The 16,259-nt window shown below is 46.4% G+C and overlaps 1 protein-coding gene across 19 annotated transcripts in view; it reads left to right on the top strand.

The window, feature by feature from the left end:
- The first annotated feature begins 14,521 nt into the window (after window positions 1-14,521).
- The window catches only part of TNRC6B (trinucleotide repeat containing adaptor 6B), a 146,421-nt gene continuing 144,683 nt past the window's right edge, over window positions 14,522-16,259 (top strand). For 9 of the 19 annotated variants that reach the window (XM_054807890.1, XM_054807871.1, XM_054807801.1 and 6 more), the window contains exon 1: window positions 14,624-14,761. The gene's annotated coding sequence lies outside the window, so the exon portion shown is untranslated. Of the gene's footprint in view, window positions 14,581-14,623; window positions 14,762-15,297; window positions 15,962-16,259 lie in introns of those variants that run through there. The other 10 variants (XM_054807773.1, XM_054807751.1, XM_054807765.1 and 7 more) reach the window with 8 other exon arrangements.

The raw sequence follows: 16,259 nt of genomic DNA, 5'->3' as shown, positions 1-16,259 counted from the left end.
TTGAGTTTTTCACTGCACAAGGAATTCACCACAAAAACAACTGCTGCACTCCCAACACAAACAAGCTGTTCCAAAGACTCTTCTAAGTGCTGGGTTGCAGCAATGGTGGTTACACTGAAACAGCTGTCTGTAGTCGATGATAAAGTGTAATTGACTGATTGATTAATTGATTAACTGCCTTTCCTGGAAGTGTATTTAACTTGAATGGCAAGCAGGGTTGTTTTACTCTGAGTTTACCCTGTAGAACATCTTGAGACCCTAAAATACTGAAGGTATTTAACCTTCTGTTAAACTTACTCATCCTCACTCAGTGCGTTAAATGCTTGCTACTCTATATAGCCTTCTGGGAACAAGCTGTGGTTTTACAGCTGGGTCTCTCAGCTCCTATCATAAGCAGTGTTTTATCAAATTGTTCCTGTTAATGGGAGAAAAGAGTTGTTGGAAGTGACACCATCACTTGGACATAGAAGTAACTTAATACCTGAGTTGTCCTTGTTGGCTTCAGGTGTATGGCTCATGTGCCGAAAGCTACTCGCTGTATGTTTGTAGGATTGTCTAAAATGGCTTGATTTTGCCATACTTCCGTTATTCTCCAGTCATTTGGGAGATTTTTTTTTTGTCTCCTTGTATTTATTTCACTTTGTTAGCAGAGATCAGAGATAAATTTATCAGGCCAACTTTGTTCCACTTTTTGTTCTGGTAAGAACTTTGTCATCTGGTGCTTCCTTGTTCTCCCAGACTTTAAAAATATTTATTTATTTTTTAATTGTGCAATAGGTTAATTAGCTAATTAGTACCATGTTGATATATATGGTCAGGTTTTCCAGGAAGTCCTCTATCTCTTTGGTTTTGTCTTGCTTCATCTTGGGTGGAGTGACTTCAAAAATAGGCCGAGGCTGATTTCACTTGTCCTTCCTTTCCTTCTGTGCTTGCTTATTAACATGCTTTACTTTCTCTTTCCTATGACAGATGTGAGAGCACATTCCTTTAACCTTGTCAGCTAACAGGATCTCCTTTCCAGAGAGCATCTCTCACCTGTTTGTCCTATTTTGTTGCCACACCAGTTCCTGAAAAGCAATGTTCACTTGTTTTTAAATTCCTTCCTCTGTCACAGAAGTCGAGTCTCATGCCTTGACTCCAGGGGCTAGTAGAATTCCTTAGGCTTATCACGCACTGTTTAATTACTTAATTTGAGAGAGCAAACTTGCTTTCTTGCATGATATGAATCTGCTCCTTAAACTCAGCGTGACTCTTTGGGGATGCATGCAGCCTTGCTGATCTAGAATGGATATTTCAGACTCTGGTGGAACTTGTTCTTCCCTGAAGATAACATCAGCTGAACTTGGACTATTTGGCTGCTCCTATGGCAACAGATCTGAGTCTGGGTGAGGTGACCGCATTTATTTTGACTAGTTTTGCTAATTGTGGTTCTTGATGAGTGCTACAAACCTGAGGCTGTGACCTGTAAAATGAATATCACTCTCCAGATAAAATGTGGTTGGTGGTGCTGGGGGGCAGAGGGGCGAGGAGCAGTGGTTATGGATCCTGTTGGAAGTCTGCCAGCGGAGGCTGAAGGTACAGCAGTACCTACGGCAGTCTGCAGATAAGCTATCGTTTGGTCCTTGCCCAAGATGCCGCCTCTTGCGACCAAGCCACTAACCTCCCAAGGGGGCAGGAAAGATGGGAGACATTTGGTTTTCTGTTGCTATTTTAAAGAACAAGATTAGCTCTCTTTGGCGTCTGTGGCCTGACCCTGGACAATCCCAAGAGGACGCCTATTCTCTGGATCTTGTTGACTCTTTGGCTTGTCAGCCCGGGTTTGCTGATCTGCGTGGCATACCATGGGGCCTACGCTTGTGGTGCTGGTTTTGGACAGAGTAACGAAGCTGGGGCTGGCAGCTCGCTCTTTCTTTCTGGCGTGAAATGGTGAGTGGTTCTGAATGAGCCTCTGGGCTGAACGTGTGCCTTCTGGGTTCCTTTTGTTATGCATTTGTATATGTAATGTATATGTATCCAGAGGATTATGCCAGAGACCTTTTCTAAGTCAAACAAATAAACTCTTTACTATGTTACATTCAGATAGTTTGTTCGTTGGTGTCGCTTTTAATTTCTCAGCTGCAGTTCCTGGGTTTTGGGGATTTTTCTGTTTATTTGTCAGGAGCCTGCACTATCTGGATTAGAGCAGGTTTCTGTGTAACACATGAACATCTTTGGCCAATGTTTGGCGGTGCATGTTAAAAGATGTGTGGGCAGCTAAATTCCCCACAAGTACAGTGTCCTGTGACTTTGAGTACCTTGAGAAGAGACTAAGTCATTCCTGCTTTCTCATTGCTGAAGTAGGGCTGTAGCAGATGCTCACTTGAGTTTTTCTTTATTTTTCACTACTGCTCTCTTTGCAGCTGAACTGTACCTTGCTGCAGCTATAAATGCATCTGACAAAGTGCCACCTCTGTTTTCCTTTCCATCTTTCTTATATAATTTGTACCCATCAGCAATGACATTTCATTTATGAAACTGAGTCTCTGCTACATTGCAGTTTTACCTGGTACATTGTAATCCTTGACATTTAAGTAACTCCCAAGCTCTTGTTTCCCATGCTCCCTTTGTTTGTGTATACAAAAGCCTGTTTTAAAATTCATGACCATGTTTCAGAATAAATCCAGCCCCTATTTTACTTTTGGGCATTAAGGTACATGAAAAAGTATTTGCAGTAAACAAAATCTTCATCTTTCTTTCAGTGTTTAAAGTCCACATAGCAATTGCATTCGTCCTGTTTAAGAGGAGTCTGTCTAATCCAAGCTGGTTTCAGAGTATGTCAGGGCTCCGTGGATCCTGAACCACTTTCTTTATAGTGTTAGTGCCACCATCACTATGTACCTTTTTCTGCACTTGTTTTAGGGAGGTTCTCCAAGAAAGTAAAATAAACTTGTCCTTCCCATCGCTTCACTGCTGCTTTAATACTACACTTTTCTTTCTTGACACTTTTGTCTGTGCTCTTTCAAAATCAGGGAGCAGTTCAGGAATGAATGACCTCTTTGTCCCCAGACCTTACGTCCCCTGTCCTTGGCCTGCTGAAGAAATGCAAATTTGGGAATCCTCGTCAATCCTAACAAGTCTTAGGATAAGCACAGTCACTGACTGTAGGAACCATCTTGGAAGAGAAACCTATGGATGTAGATGAAATGGTAAGGCCTTTATGCACGCAGCAAGGCTGGCAGATGTTTACCTAACTCTTTGCACAACACCTGTTTCTGATCTTACTTGCAAGCCTGGGCGTGTGTACTTGGGGAGTTAGGGTACAGAAAACCACAGCGTAACAGACTAGCTACTCCATCCTCACTCCTAGTGTGGGCAAACTTGCCGTGCTTTTCAGCAAGATAGGGAAGCAAGGGACAGTAGCTGAGAAGTGTCTGCACAAGGACTTTGGGGCAGATAACTGGTGTATCCTAAATTCCTAAAACAATGTGTCAATGTCTCAAGTTTTGGAGATGTTTCTCATCCTGCTTCTCTCTCCTTTCCAGCCTGTCTGTCTGCAGTATCAGCTTCTGCCTTGTCATCTGACTTGTTAGGTTTTGTTTTCTTTTTCTAAAACGTTAGATATGTCACTTGTAGGGGAACTGTAGCCATAAAACAGCTCTTCTGCCTGTCTCAGGTAGAAAACAGCAACTTCTAGATGACAGAAGAGTGCTGAAAGCCATGATTTTATACGCACTGGATGTGTGAAATTGCACATAACCAGGAAAACACAAACAACCAAACTTGTGCAGAAAGCAGAGAGGCAAACTACAACATTTGAATAATGAGGATTGTAGCTATTATAGAGGGCCTGAAACCTAGAACATGAAAATGAGAGCTGATTTTAATGCATATACATACAGTAGCATAGGGAAGGATCAGGGATGTCAGGTTAAGGATATTTGCCATTTGTGAGTATTGACTGTATTCAGGGGGTACTTTGCCTTTTTAATTTTTTTAAAGCAAAACCAGCTGCTGAGTAGCAAATTTCCAATGTGCAAGAAAGAAAAGTATGTTGCACCAGCGGGCTGTGGACTGATCAGCATTTTGCATGGGCTCGGGGGAGGATTTGGTACACGCCTGCTGTGGGCTGAACGAACACCCATGTTTCTTCAGCTATTTGACTTAACCAAACTGGAGCGGCTGTTAAAGGAAGGATTTTGCTTTCTGCAATCAGACCGACAGCCAACAGATTGTGGGATGGAGCAGTAATATCAGGGCTCTCCAGCCTTTGTCCTGTGGCAGGTGTTGTGCCTCTTTATTTAAAAGCACCCAAAGCAGTACTGCCAAGCCAAGGGCTAAGACATTTTGAGCTAAATGAACGTGAGGTGACAAAGGAATAGGAACACTTCTGTGAGATCAGCATCCTTGTGGTGCGGCTGGTGGAACACACTGGTCTGTGCTTCCCCTGAACTGGCTACAGGCTAGTGGTAGGATGGAGAACGGGGGGGAAAAATTGAGCACGCAAGAGAACGGGCTGCTTGCTCTGGAGCTGGATCCCACACCAAGCAGAAAAAACAAAGGCAATGTCTTGCATGCCAACAGGGTGTGTGGGATAGGAATGTCAGCTGTCTGTATCTGCAGAGCTGCAGCAGCCCAGGTCTGGGGTGTTGCACACTTGGGTTTGTGAAGAATATAAGCGTTATACCTGAGTGTTTATGCAGGCAGACCCTTGCGTCTGAGGTTCGCCTCAAGTGTTGCTGCTTGGTTATAAAGGGCAGAACCATACTTGCCCCTTCTTGCATTGTTCAGTGGGTGTTGTGCTTAAGAAATGCAAGGATATTTTATTAGTGGTAGTATGCTCTGGCTTTTCTGAAACTTCAGTACTAGAAGAAGCAATAAGGAACGTCCAGGTAGCTGGGGTCTAACTTCTGTGGAGGGGACGCTTCCACAAAGAAAGATAATTAAAAGGAAAAGCTAGCTCCCTGAGAAATTACAGTATATTTGGTGAAACTATACAGAATCTCAAGGATAGACAACCTTGGGAAAAGGGCATTTACCTCAAGTGTTTGAAAAGAAAAGCTATTTAAACTTTGAAAGAGCTATTGGTTTTATTGTTGCAATATTTATGATCCTCTCTTTATAGGTCATGCAACCATTTCCTTAGTTATCCTTAATCTCCTACCAGAAATTCTTTCCCTTGGCTGGCAGTCCCCTTGTGCTGAGCACTTGCACTGCAGAAACAGAAAACAGCAAATCTAAACAAAGTAGGATCATTTATAGCCATCTTGCTAAGTGCACAACACATCTGCAGAAGGATCAGTTGCTCTGATTTAGCATGGCCATTAGTGACATTTTGCTGCCACTGAAAGGAAGAAAATGGCTCTGTTTAGTGTCCTGAGATATAACTGCAATAATCATAGACATTAGAAATGGAAAAGGCCACCAGGTCGTCTGGTCCATTGCCCCAGTACAATGCAAGGCAATTCACCAATGTACCTTTTCTAGGACTTGGTAAATTATTCTACCACTTGTTTGAGATTCTCCTTCACAGTCTAATAAATCTCATAGGAAGGAAGTTATTTTTTAACTTTTTGGAGAGGTACAGTAGGTAGAAGTTCCGACAGGCATTGCACTGAAATAATGACCTGTCTTCTGGTTTATCAAAGCATCTGCCGTTGCCCTTTCACAACACGGACACTGTAATATATTCACTTCCTTTGTTCTGTATTTATGACTGCAGCATTTCAATAAATCAGAAGTTTTCTGAAAGGAAAAGTTGGAGCGGTCTCTACTGGTTTCTCACCAATTTCCAAACCACTTTTAAAGATGTTAATTCAGCTACAGAGCTAAAGTTATGTTTCTGCAAATCCAGATTAATTTCCCTGCACCCAATGGGGTTACGCTGGAGTTATGCTGGAGTTACTGACAGCAGAGTATGACCAACAGCTTCCTTTTGCATCCGAGGAGACAGACTCACAAGAACAAAGAGGGAGACAGACAAGCACAGGCGCCAGCTACAGATGCTGTACCCTGCAGCCAAAAGGAGGGTGTTGTTCCAAGCAGGCTCCATCTTGTTTCAAAATCTTGCACGTAAGTAGTGCTTGGCATAAGTCATTGGGAATTCACCCATGCACAGCAGCGTTGTTAACATGAGGACACTCTTGGAAATGCTGTAGGGTCTTTGCATTGAATATTGCTGCAAAAGCAATTGCTGCAACAGAAGGTCATCTGGAGGAGTTGGCATCCCTTGATAAACACAGCCTCCTTGTTGTCTTGAAGACAGCCCTGGTCTGGAATGTCTTGGAAGAGTAGCTTAAAAGCGTACTGCCTTGCTCTTTGTGCACCAGCACTACCCTGCGGAAGCAGGACCATAGGTTACAACAGATACCAGGGCTAGTTTAGGCCCTATAGGATCCTAAATGACAAGAAGCAATCCAGCAGCAGAAATCGAGTGTGGTCCAAGCAGTGGAAGCAAACAGACTAAAACTGAGCTGAGAAAGAACATTTTGCTCTCTTTCAGAAAAGCAAGCAAGCCCCAACAAACTGATGACTTTCCTCTAGCAATCCAGGAGTTGCTTTAGGGCAGGATTAGGAAGAAAGCCTTAGAGTTTTTGCTTGCTTTTTCCCCAACTGAGGAAGAAAGAACCTGGTGTTTTGAGAAGGGTCGTTTGTGCATGATGAAATCCACTGGAATCTTGATTACTTTACCTCCTCCTCTCCCGGTACCAAGAGGTCTTATAGTTGCCCCCAGGAGTCAGCCTAAGGACTTTGCCCACACAGCCCCACCTTGAACTCCCAGCAGCGGATCCCGTGGTGGCCTCAGGGAAGCTGCTGGCAGATTTCCATCGAGGAGGTGACACAGAAAGCTATACTCACAATCCTGGGTTGACTTTGCTGCCAACTGTTGCAGAAGCAGAGCTGGGACAGCAAGTGAGTCATGGGGTTTGCAAGTAGTCAGGTTTGAGTAGTTAAGAAAAAAGAGCTTGGCCCACCCAGCTTTGCTGTTCTTTGTTCCCACAGCTGCTGGAGGCAAAGTCATGGGAACGGCTGCTGCCGCCTTCCTTGGGGTTCACCCCACCTCACACAGGGTGACCCAGGGCCATTTTCCTCTGCAGCTCTTCCTCCTGGTACTCGTAGCCCACTGTCGCCGTCCATCTCCCTTCTGCCTCTCCACACAGCTCTCTCCGCAGGGTCTTTGCCAGGGAGTCCCTGCAGCTCATCAGGGATGATGCAAGGGTGAGGAGGAGACTGCAGCTGAGGAGAGCTCTGTGTGAGGGACAAAATACGCCCTTTAGTGTGCAACGCCGGCCCTAGATCCAAGAAACCTCCCATATAGCTTCCCACTCCCTGGCACGTAACATCTTCCCCACGTTTTTCCCACCATCATCCTCATTCTGCCTTGCATCGAGGTTTTCAGTAACCACGTTGTTTTACCAATCCCAGTTCTATGCTGTCGTTCAGCTGGTTTTCTCCTCCGTCTTTCTTACTTATGACGCTCCCTTCTGGAATTATTCTCACATTCTGTCCTCGGGTCCTGCCACAATTGACTCTGGCCCCTTTGCAAGTGTCAGGTAGCAGTCCAGTTAAACGCTTGGGGATGGGGGTTTTTGGTGTTATTTTTTTGTGTATGTTTTTGTTTGGTTGGGGTTTTTTAATAAAAATGTAACTGTTATGCTTCCCCATCAAACACTGGTTTTGGAAACCCTGGGAAGAAAAGGAAGCCTGTGAAGGGGGAATAATATAGCCACCATCCAAAGTGTGGGAGAGTTTAAACAGTAAAATTGTACCTCTAAATCCCTAATCAAAACTGACAGCAACTTTTATTTTTTCTTTTTCACCTGGGCTGCCTGAAGGAGGCACAATTTTCCACATACTAGAAAAGGAAACTGCTTTCCTCCCCCCCCCCCGATTTTCTGCCCTGCCTTCTGCACACTCCACTGCCCCATCCTCCAGTAACTCTTTGGTCCATCCCCTGTTCTCCTGGCCCCACTCCTTGTTTTCTCTTATGTTTTTTTCTCTCAGAGCATTATTCCTGTTCACAGTCTGTGTCCAGCTCACTAGACTAAAGAAGGGCAGCCTCTTTGCCGATGGTATTGCTTTCGGTCCTGCTGACAAGTGCGGACAGCGCTGTGCATTTTTACTACGGACAGTCTTGCTTCCACAGACTAAGGAGAAATGGCAGCCATTCTGCTTGCTTTGATCTCATTAATAATAAAGGACAACAGGAGCCCTTTTGAATATGAGCAAAAAGCTTGAGTTAAAATAAAAAATTAAACAGCATACCCAATTAATTAGAACCACAGCAAAGCCTTGGAAAGCTGCCATCTTAAATTGCTATACAGCTACAACTCCCAGAAAATAATAATATTAAAAAAAATCCCAACCATATGTTCTTGCTGTCCTAATAAGAGTTTGGGATAGAAGAACAGGTGGGAGCTTCAGTATTGATCATACACGTGCAATATTATCAGATGTGGGTTCCTTCCTTCCCTCTTGCAAGTGCACGGGCATGTACATATCCGTAACTCCTGTGGCGCAGGGAAGGAGCTGGCAGGAATGTGCCCAGCCCTCTTCTTTCTTCCAAACCTGATTCTTCTGCTGTGATGGGGTTGGGTGACATAAATTGGTACGTAAATGAGTATCGCACATGAAACTGGCTAACTTGGGAGAAATAAAAACTCCAACGTAGATCTGAACCTCAGAAAATGGAGGGAGAAAGTGCCTGTAGCAGTTACCCTACATCTAACTGTAAAATTCTAATGCTGTACTGATGATGAAGGTGGACCTGTGACTATAATTGCTTTCACCTGCCTATAGTTCAGTTCTCATTTAGGTTCAGCTAAAGGTGACTCAAAACAGTTTTGCACAGGCTGCTACCGGTGTTATCATAGCTCTAACCAAGTTGGTGGAATGGCGAGGTTAAAAGGTAAATAAAATCTCATCTGAAAAGCCGCATGACCTCTAGCCTCAGCAAACTGCTCCAGTCCTAGCCAATAATTCCTATATGCACACTGGTTCACTTTCAGCACTGAAAGCACAAAGCAGGCATCTTCCTCTGCCAACATAGTGAAAAAATGGGCAAAAAAATACTGTTAGGCTGAAAGAATACAGTATTATTCAAAACATTTTTCTAATTGCCTTTTTTCCATTAAAAACCCCACGTTAACATTGTTTTGCTGAAAATGGGAATATTTAAAATAGCTTCAAATAATGTTAATGAAGCATTGTTTTAATTTTGCCTCCAGGAATAAACCCAAACCAAAATACTATTATAAATTGTTCTCCATTTAAGAACACTGCCATCATATTAGTAATTTTTTCCCTTTAGCTGTGGGCCGACAACCTTCTCTTTTCCCCTTTTCCTTCCAACGGTATTATGTGAGCACGAAAGCACAACAAATTGAAACTTCTGCTAAGCACTTTGCCAAAGACACGCATAAACTGCTCTTGTTTCTATTGCAACTGCATGTCTTTCCTGGGTATGACACATAAAAATAGGTAATGTCAAAATAAGCCTATTATTTTAAGAACAGTTATAGATGTGGAGATGTCTGACTGGGACTTAAAGCTCAGATCCTGAACACTAACAATCATTAAAGATATTTTTTTACATTTTATTGTAAAACAGGAATGTTAGCACTAATCACCTGACCAACAAATTTGAAAATTACATTTGACATTATCTCCCTAATTTCCTTCTGCTATTTTATTTAATTCTAGTATTCATTACTTCTTTTTTTCCTTAAATTGCTCTTTTGTGTTTGTTCTCTGCTGTTATAGGTGACCTAGAAAGGAAAAAATAATTGGGTTGAAATCTGCTCTTCTCTATTTTAAATACAAATTCCTTTTTCCTATCCACATTTTTACAGCTCCTGGGCATATGAAGTATTACTTTCTCTCTTGCTTGTTCCCTGAAAAGCTGTGTGAAGGATGCAGGAGAATGGTTGAGAAATCATCTCACCACTCAACTGAAGGAACAGGAAATGCTGAATCCTTAGCAGATATCTTTTCTGAAAGTAATTATTAGGATAAATTATTTTAAACAAGGATAATTGGTATTTTAAACAGTATCAAAATGTTTCCAAATATTCATGTTTTATTCCTTTGGTACTTTGATGTCATATGCCTGCTGAAACTTCACTGAAGTCTTCTAGGAAAAGGATAGATAAAAAAGCATCTTCCAGGGGAAAGAAATAAGCAAGAGAATAACCTAATCAGCCTGTCTTTATATACAACAAGAGAACATAAATTCCTTTTTTACAAGACATCTTTTTAACAACAGCCATCTTCTTTTCCAGTGCTGCCTGTGTTTCGGTCACAGATAAAGTAGAGCATTATATCATATGTTAAACACCGTATTTCATACCAAAACATTTAAACATAATGCATCATAAAAAGCATCAGCACACACTTTACTGTGGCTTTCCAAACAGTAACCTATCTCTTAATCGCAATGCAGGTAACTAACCGGTTCCTCTCTGTGCCCACCAGATAGCTGCTGCTTAAAGCATGTGAAGCAGAAAAAAGGCAGGGTTACAAAGACTGTTTTTCAGTATCAGTAGCTTTTAGTGACTGACTATCCAGAGTTCATTGAGGTATGTTAATTTAAAAAACCTCGCAGGCCTATAAAAAGATGTTACGGCACTGTTGGAAATAATAAACCAGTGTCAGATCTAAACTCCCCTGACTTTCAACTCCAAATACCAAAGCAGCTTCTAGTGTTTTGTCCCCTCTCATTCCTGCGTTCAGAATTGTCCCAAGCTGGCAGCACTCCTTGTTTGTTTAGTTCCTTCATGTTCCTTTCCTGTACTGTATCCACACTGTCAGGTGCAGCATTATTTGTCTCTCTGCTATCACACGTAAACTTAATTTTAAAAAAAAGGTAGCCATGTATTTTCATGGCATAAGGAGGCGAGGTTGGAATAGTCAAAAGGTTGTGGAATTGCCCCCAACACGGAGGTGCCTGTCCCTGTGAGGTCTGATACTTTCAGATGTTTGCAGGCAGGGTCCCAGCCTGCTTCTGCAGAAGTCAAAGGGAGCATATTCATACTGCAGTGAGCCTGTTCCCCCGAGTTTCAATGGTCTTTCACATCACTTGTCCACCACAGTGGACAGATCTTCCAAAAGTCCTCACCCCAAAGCAGCCCAACCTTTCCCAGCACCTGGAAATGCACCACAGTGGTAGTGTAACACTGACATCCAGTGGATGAAAAAATGCAATTTCACTAGCCAACTTGGTCCCATTTTTGGACAGAAGTGGCAATGGGGGACGTATGAAAAAAATAGGAAGAACTATTCTATTCATAAGCATTTGGATTTGATGAGAGCCAGAAACTAGCCTGAGAGCTGTGATCCCCCCAAATCCACAGGTGGGAACTTCTGAGTCATCCATTATCATTTCAGACAAACCAACAAAATCTGCTCGCTTTCTACAGTTCAAATTTGTTCTGTAGCGTGAAACTACAGGGACAATGGAGCGTGGTATCTTTTGCTCCGCTGAAATGAAAATGTCTGGTTTCCTAGGCTTAGGCAAAATAAATCATATTGTTTCACCTTGCTTTCCATGTCCTGCTACGAGTGCACAAAAACCCTGAGCAAAACATATGAAGGAAAACCTGCAAAAGAACACCAGTAAGGGGAAAGAGAATCTAAACAAGGAAATTATTTATTATTTTTTGATTTATGGCAAGACAAGGTCAGCATCTTGGACATACCCTTCTCTCCCAGCACGTGCAACCTGTACTCTCAGTATATTAGTGATTTCTGCTTACACCAAGAAGAATACATGCGGACAGGATACAGACAGTTCCTACTCAGTGAATAAACAATGAGGAACAAAGGCGAGGTGCATCACCAATTTATACTACTATTTCATATTGATTTATATAGTGCCTTTTGCATTCCTTAAAACACTACAGTAACAAATATGCATATGCCCAGTATAAAGTCTTATTCACATTAATGGGGCTTTTCCCCCACCAATCAATGTACAAATCAATTACCATTACTGAATGAGGAAGCCATCAAAAGATTCGCCGCTGTTTATGGACTTGTGTAGCCCGAATTCACACGGATGTTGTCTGCTGTCCGTGCCAGCAGCACGCATTGTTTTGCTGTGCTGGCAGCTGTCCCTCCTGGTGATGACTAACCTGTGAAGAGCTCTATGGCTCTTCCAAGACAGACTGAGTTTTCATTGAACACTCATAGACCTGTTCCCTAATATGACAGGCACATGACATCTCTATAGTTTTCTCTTCAGCACCAAAACGGTAATTTCAGCTGCCTTACTATTCTGTTGATCAGGTTGTAACAGGATTCTCTGGGGGAGATCAAATGAAAACATTGCACTGGCATGCAGCCCTGGGTGAGGTCAGGAAGTGACAGCCATTAAGATAACAGCAGTCTTCAAAAATACTGAAGAACAAGGAGAATGAGAATGAGCATAGAAATTTGGTACAAGCAGGGATATCCTTTCTCTCCTCCTAGTTTATCCTCCATATGCTTCTGTTACTCCATGTATTCCTCTCGCTGCTTTCTCTCCCTGTCAGAGACTTACATGCTCCTCTGGCCATGCTCTTCTGCTCTGCTAATCCTAAACGCTTCTTTGTCCCATGTGGGTCCTGCTTATACATCTCTCATTTTCTTCCTTCTCTTTCTGAGATCCAGCAGCGCTGCCCCATGCCTGCTCTCCAGACCCCTCCGGCCCCGGGCTAACACTGCTGCACCTCCCCCCCAGCTTCACGTTGCCTCCCAGGAATGTGTCCCCAGGCCAGCTCCTGCGTCAGTCTCCCACTGCCCCATCCCCACAGCCGTTTCTGGCTCAGCCCACTTCATAAATTCTGAAGATCAGCGTTTATTTTTAACAATTACATTTATGAATGATATTGTAGTCACTGCAAAACCATTTTGCACAGGTTTTCCTGATTGCTATTCACAGCTTCCATCTTAAAATTATAAAAGTAATTTTCAGCACGGAGAGCCTGCACAACAAAGGCACTGTAGATATTCTGGACCGAGGTGCCTGGAGCGCCACGGCCTGCAAAGCCTCGGGCCTTGTTCCAAAGAAAACCTCAGCCAGCATTCAAAGCACGAAGGGCAAAACGCCGCTTTGTGGAAGCCGACGGCCGAGCTCCTCTCGGCCCTAACAAACCCCAGATTTCGCCCGTGAAATGCAGAACACGCGTCGGCTGGGTGATCAGGCGAGCCCGCATCACTGACCACCCACAGGCCGCCAGGCACCAGGCTACACACCCCTAGTGCAAGCCCTGAGGGAACATGAAGGCCGGCAGGAGTGAGGTGGACCATAAACCTCCTTCCCCCTAGCTCACCGCGCTGTGTTCCCGCATGTCCGTGTGCCAAGACAGACAGCGACACACAGTACAGAGTGAAGGGACGGACCGAGCTGCCGCCATGAGCCGTTTTGACGGTTCCCCTCCCCCCTTCCCCTCACCCCCCTAACGGCCGCGGCGGCACCTCGCGGGCCCCCGTCACGTGCGCGACTGCTCGGGCCACGTGGGGCCCCGCAGGCACGCAGCATCCCCCTGCCCCGCCCCTGCTTCACGCGGCCTGGCACCTCCCTCCCCGCCCCGCCTCCGCGCTTCACGGAGATTGACAATGAAATCAACCAATCAAAAACTCATCCTCTCCTCCCCTCCCCTCCCCCGCGCGGCCACCTCCCCCCGCCCACGGTTGCTGTGTCATCCGGCGGCTGACATCGGGGGCGGTTGCCAGTTGGCTGCGGGGGCGTCGGCCTCCCGCCAATGGCCTCGCGAGCCGTACGACTGACATCTTCCTTGCCCAATAGTTCTTACAGGGCGGGCGTGCCTGGAGGGGCGGAGCAAAGGGTAAACGTCGTTGGGGACGGTAGGGAGTGTGGCGTTATTGCCGTTCTGCGGCGGGGGCGCCTGGCGCCGCTCAGCAGCGACATCCGCGGCCGTACTCGTTATCGCGTGTGCCCGTCACAGCGCCCCGCCCTTGGGGCCGACAGATGAAGTAGGCACACTGATGTAGCCTCCCCTCCCGCTTCGGCTGAGGAGGGCCCCAGCGCCGCCGCGAAGAGGCTGCCAAAGGAGAGCAGCTCGGTGGGCGGGTGTTCGGGCTGTTATGGTGTAACGGGCACATCCCTTCACCAATGGTGTCCGAGGGTGCAACCCGCAAACCAATCCGTAGCGCGGAAGGGCGGGGCAAATAGGGGCGGGCGAGCGGGTGCCCCATTTAAGGGACAAATCTCGCAGCCAACTGGCAGAAAGGAAGAAGGGGTGGGAGCCAGTGAGAATTGCGAAGGGCGCAATGTTAACCGATGACAGTCAGCAAGTGCAGCTAATCAGTGAGGGAGTAGTGACGCGGATGCCCAATTAGAAGCTTTGAGAGGCGGGTGTTTGTCTCTGATTGACGTGGGCCGTAACTAATGGGCGGAGAGATCCCCGAGGCTCTTCCCAATGGGCAGCGTCTAGGGGCGGAAAGGGGAGCGGAGGGAGAAGACGAGCAGGCAAAGCGGCCAGTCAGCGTAGGGGTCGGCGGGGCGCCGTCCAATGGGCGGTGCGAGGGGCGGTGCGGGGGCGTGTCTCGGTGTGTTTGGGTTCGTGCTCCTCGGGGGAGGGAGACGGCGGCGAGGAAAGTTTGGTTGTGGATTTTTATTTTTTTTTTTTTTTTGGTGGGGAGGGGTTTTTTTGGAGGGTGGGGGGGTGGGTTCGGAGCTTTTTCGTGTTTGTTTCCTGGGTTCGTGTTTCCCGGGCTAGGCGGGCGGAGCCGCCCCCGGCACTGAGAAGAAGGGGGTTCAGCGCACCGCGGCGGCGCCTCAGCGGTGAGTGCGGGACAGGCTCCCCCCCCCCCCAACTTCCCCTCCTCCCCCCGGGCGGAGGGGGGGGGAGGGGGAGGACGGCGGGCGGGCTGCGGGCCTCCCTTAGGGCCCTTCCCGCCCTGAGGACCCTTGCGCCGCCTGTGAGGGGGCCTTTGGCGCCGAGCGCGCGCGCCCCCTCCCCCCTCTCCGAGCTGCGGTGTCTCGGGGCGGGGGGCAGAGGGGGGCCGGGCCGGTGTGGGCCCCGAGCGGCGGCTCAAGGGCGCTGCCCCAACGGCGCTGGGGCTGCTGCTCCCCCCCCCCCCGCCTCCACCCCGGCGAGCGCCTGTCCCGGGGCAGAGCCGGGCTCGCGCTGCCCCCTCCCCGCCGCCCGCCTCACGTGCGGCCGTCGCCCGCCTCGGCTGCGCCCCGCCCCCCGCCTCGGGTGCCCCCCGCAGCCCCCGCCGCTTTTCCCGACAGGGCCTCGGCGGGACGCGCGGGCGGCCCCGAGGCCGCTGCCCGGCGCCGTGGTGCGCAGCGCCGTGCGCTCTGCTGGCTGCCTGCCGAGCCCGGGGAAGAGCCGCCCGCCAGCTCGCCCAGGCCGTGCAAAATGTATAAGGGTGGAAAGACCCCGAGCAGCCTTTTGTGGTTGGGGAGAAAAGTGGTTTTGTGTGGCGTGGGGACAGTCCTGAGGTTGCATTGGTACCACTACAAACCGCACTGGATGTGTTGAACATGATGCTAGTTAAAATGTGTGTGTGTGGGTGGGAGGAGTGACCGTGCTCAGAGGTGTGTCCCAGGCGGAAAAAAAAAAAAAAAAGTTAGTTTTCCGAGCTGTTTGTAGCAAAACGAGGGAACGTTTGTTTCTGGAGACGCTTCACCGGCTGTGGATAACGCTGCTTGTAGCATGGTATCTTGCAAGCTCAAATCTGCTTTATGAAAATGCATGTAGGAGTGTCTACTACAGCATAGAGCTGAGGCTTCTTGAATAAAACCAAATTTCAACGAAGTGTTTTCCTAGCTAAAGTAGATATGCTTACTGCTGTAAACAGTACTTCATTTTTACATGTTTAACATTTGACTAACCTTAAGAATATTTGTTAAGATATCTCTCCATAAAGTTAACTTTTTAAACAATTCGTTATTATTACTTTTTAATCATGACTTGTTAGGTCTCAGTGTCACACTTTCATCCTCTACAAAAACTGTGAATCTTCCTGAGAAATAGTAAGTAGACCTTTGGTGTTTACATAGCTCTGTATTTGAAAGATCTGGTTTACTGTAGTATTTTCCAGTAATATTGCTATCCAGAATTGGATTTTAGTTTCCGCTACAAGTGTCGTAGAGGTCATAGCTTAGATTTGCAGGGTTGTTAAATATGTGTACAAATTCAAGCAGGTTTGTAGTTTGTCTACAGTGAAGTTGCTCAACAATTCCCTCCTCTCCTATAGTGACTCTCTCTAATGGTACAGATGCCTTGGAACATGCAGGCTGTTGAGAAGCTGGGTAGATGCTGTCCTCTGCT

The sequence above is a fragment of the Grus americana genome, chromosome 1 (assembly GCF_028858705.1).
Source record: "Grus americana isolate bGruAme1 chromosome 1, bGruAme1.mat, whole genome shotgun sequence".
Classification (NCBI taxonomy): Eukaryota; Metazoa; Chordata; class Aves; order Gruiformes; family Gruidae; genus Grus; species Grus americana.
The sequence above is the reverse complement of the archived record's forward strand: the minus strand, read 5'-3'. Positions and strand labels throughout refer to the sequence as shown.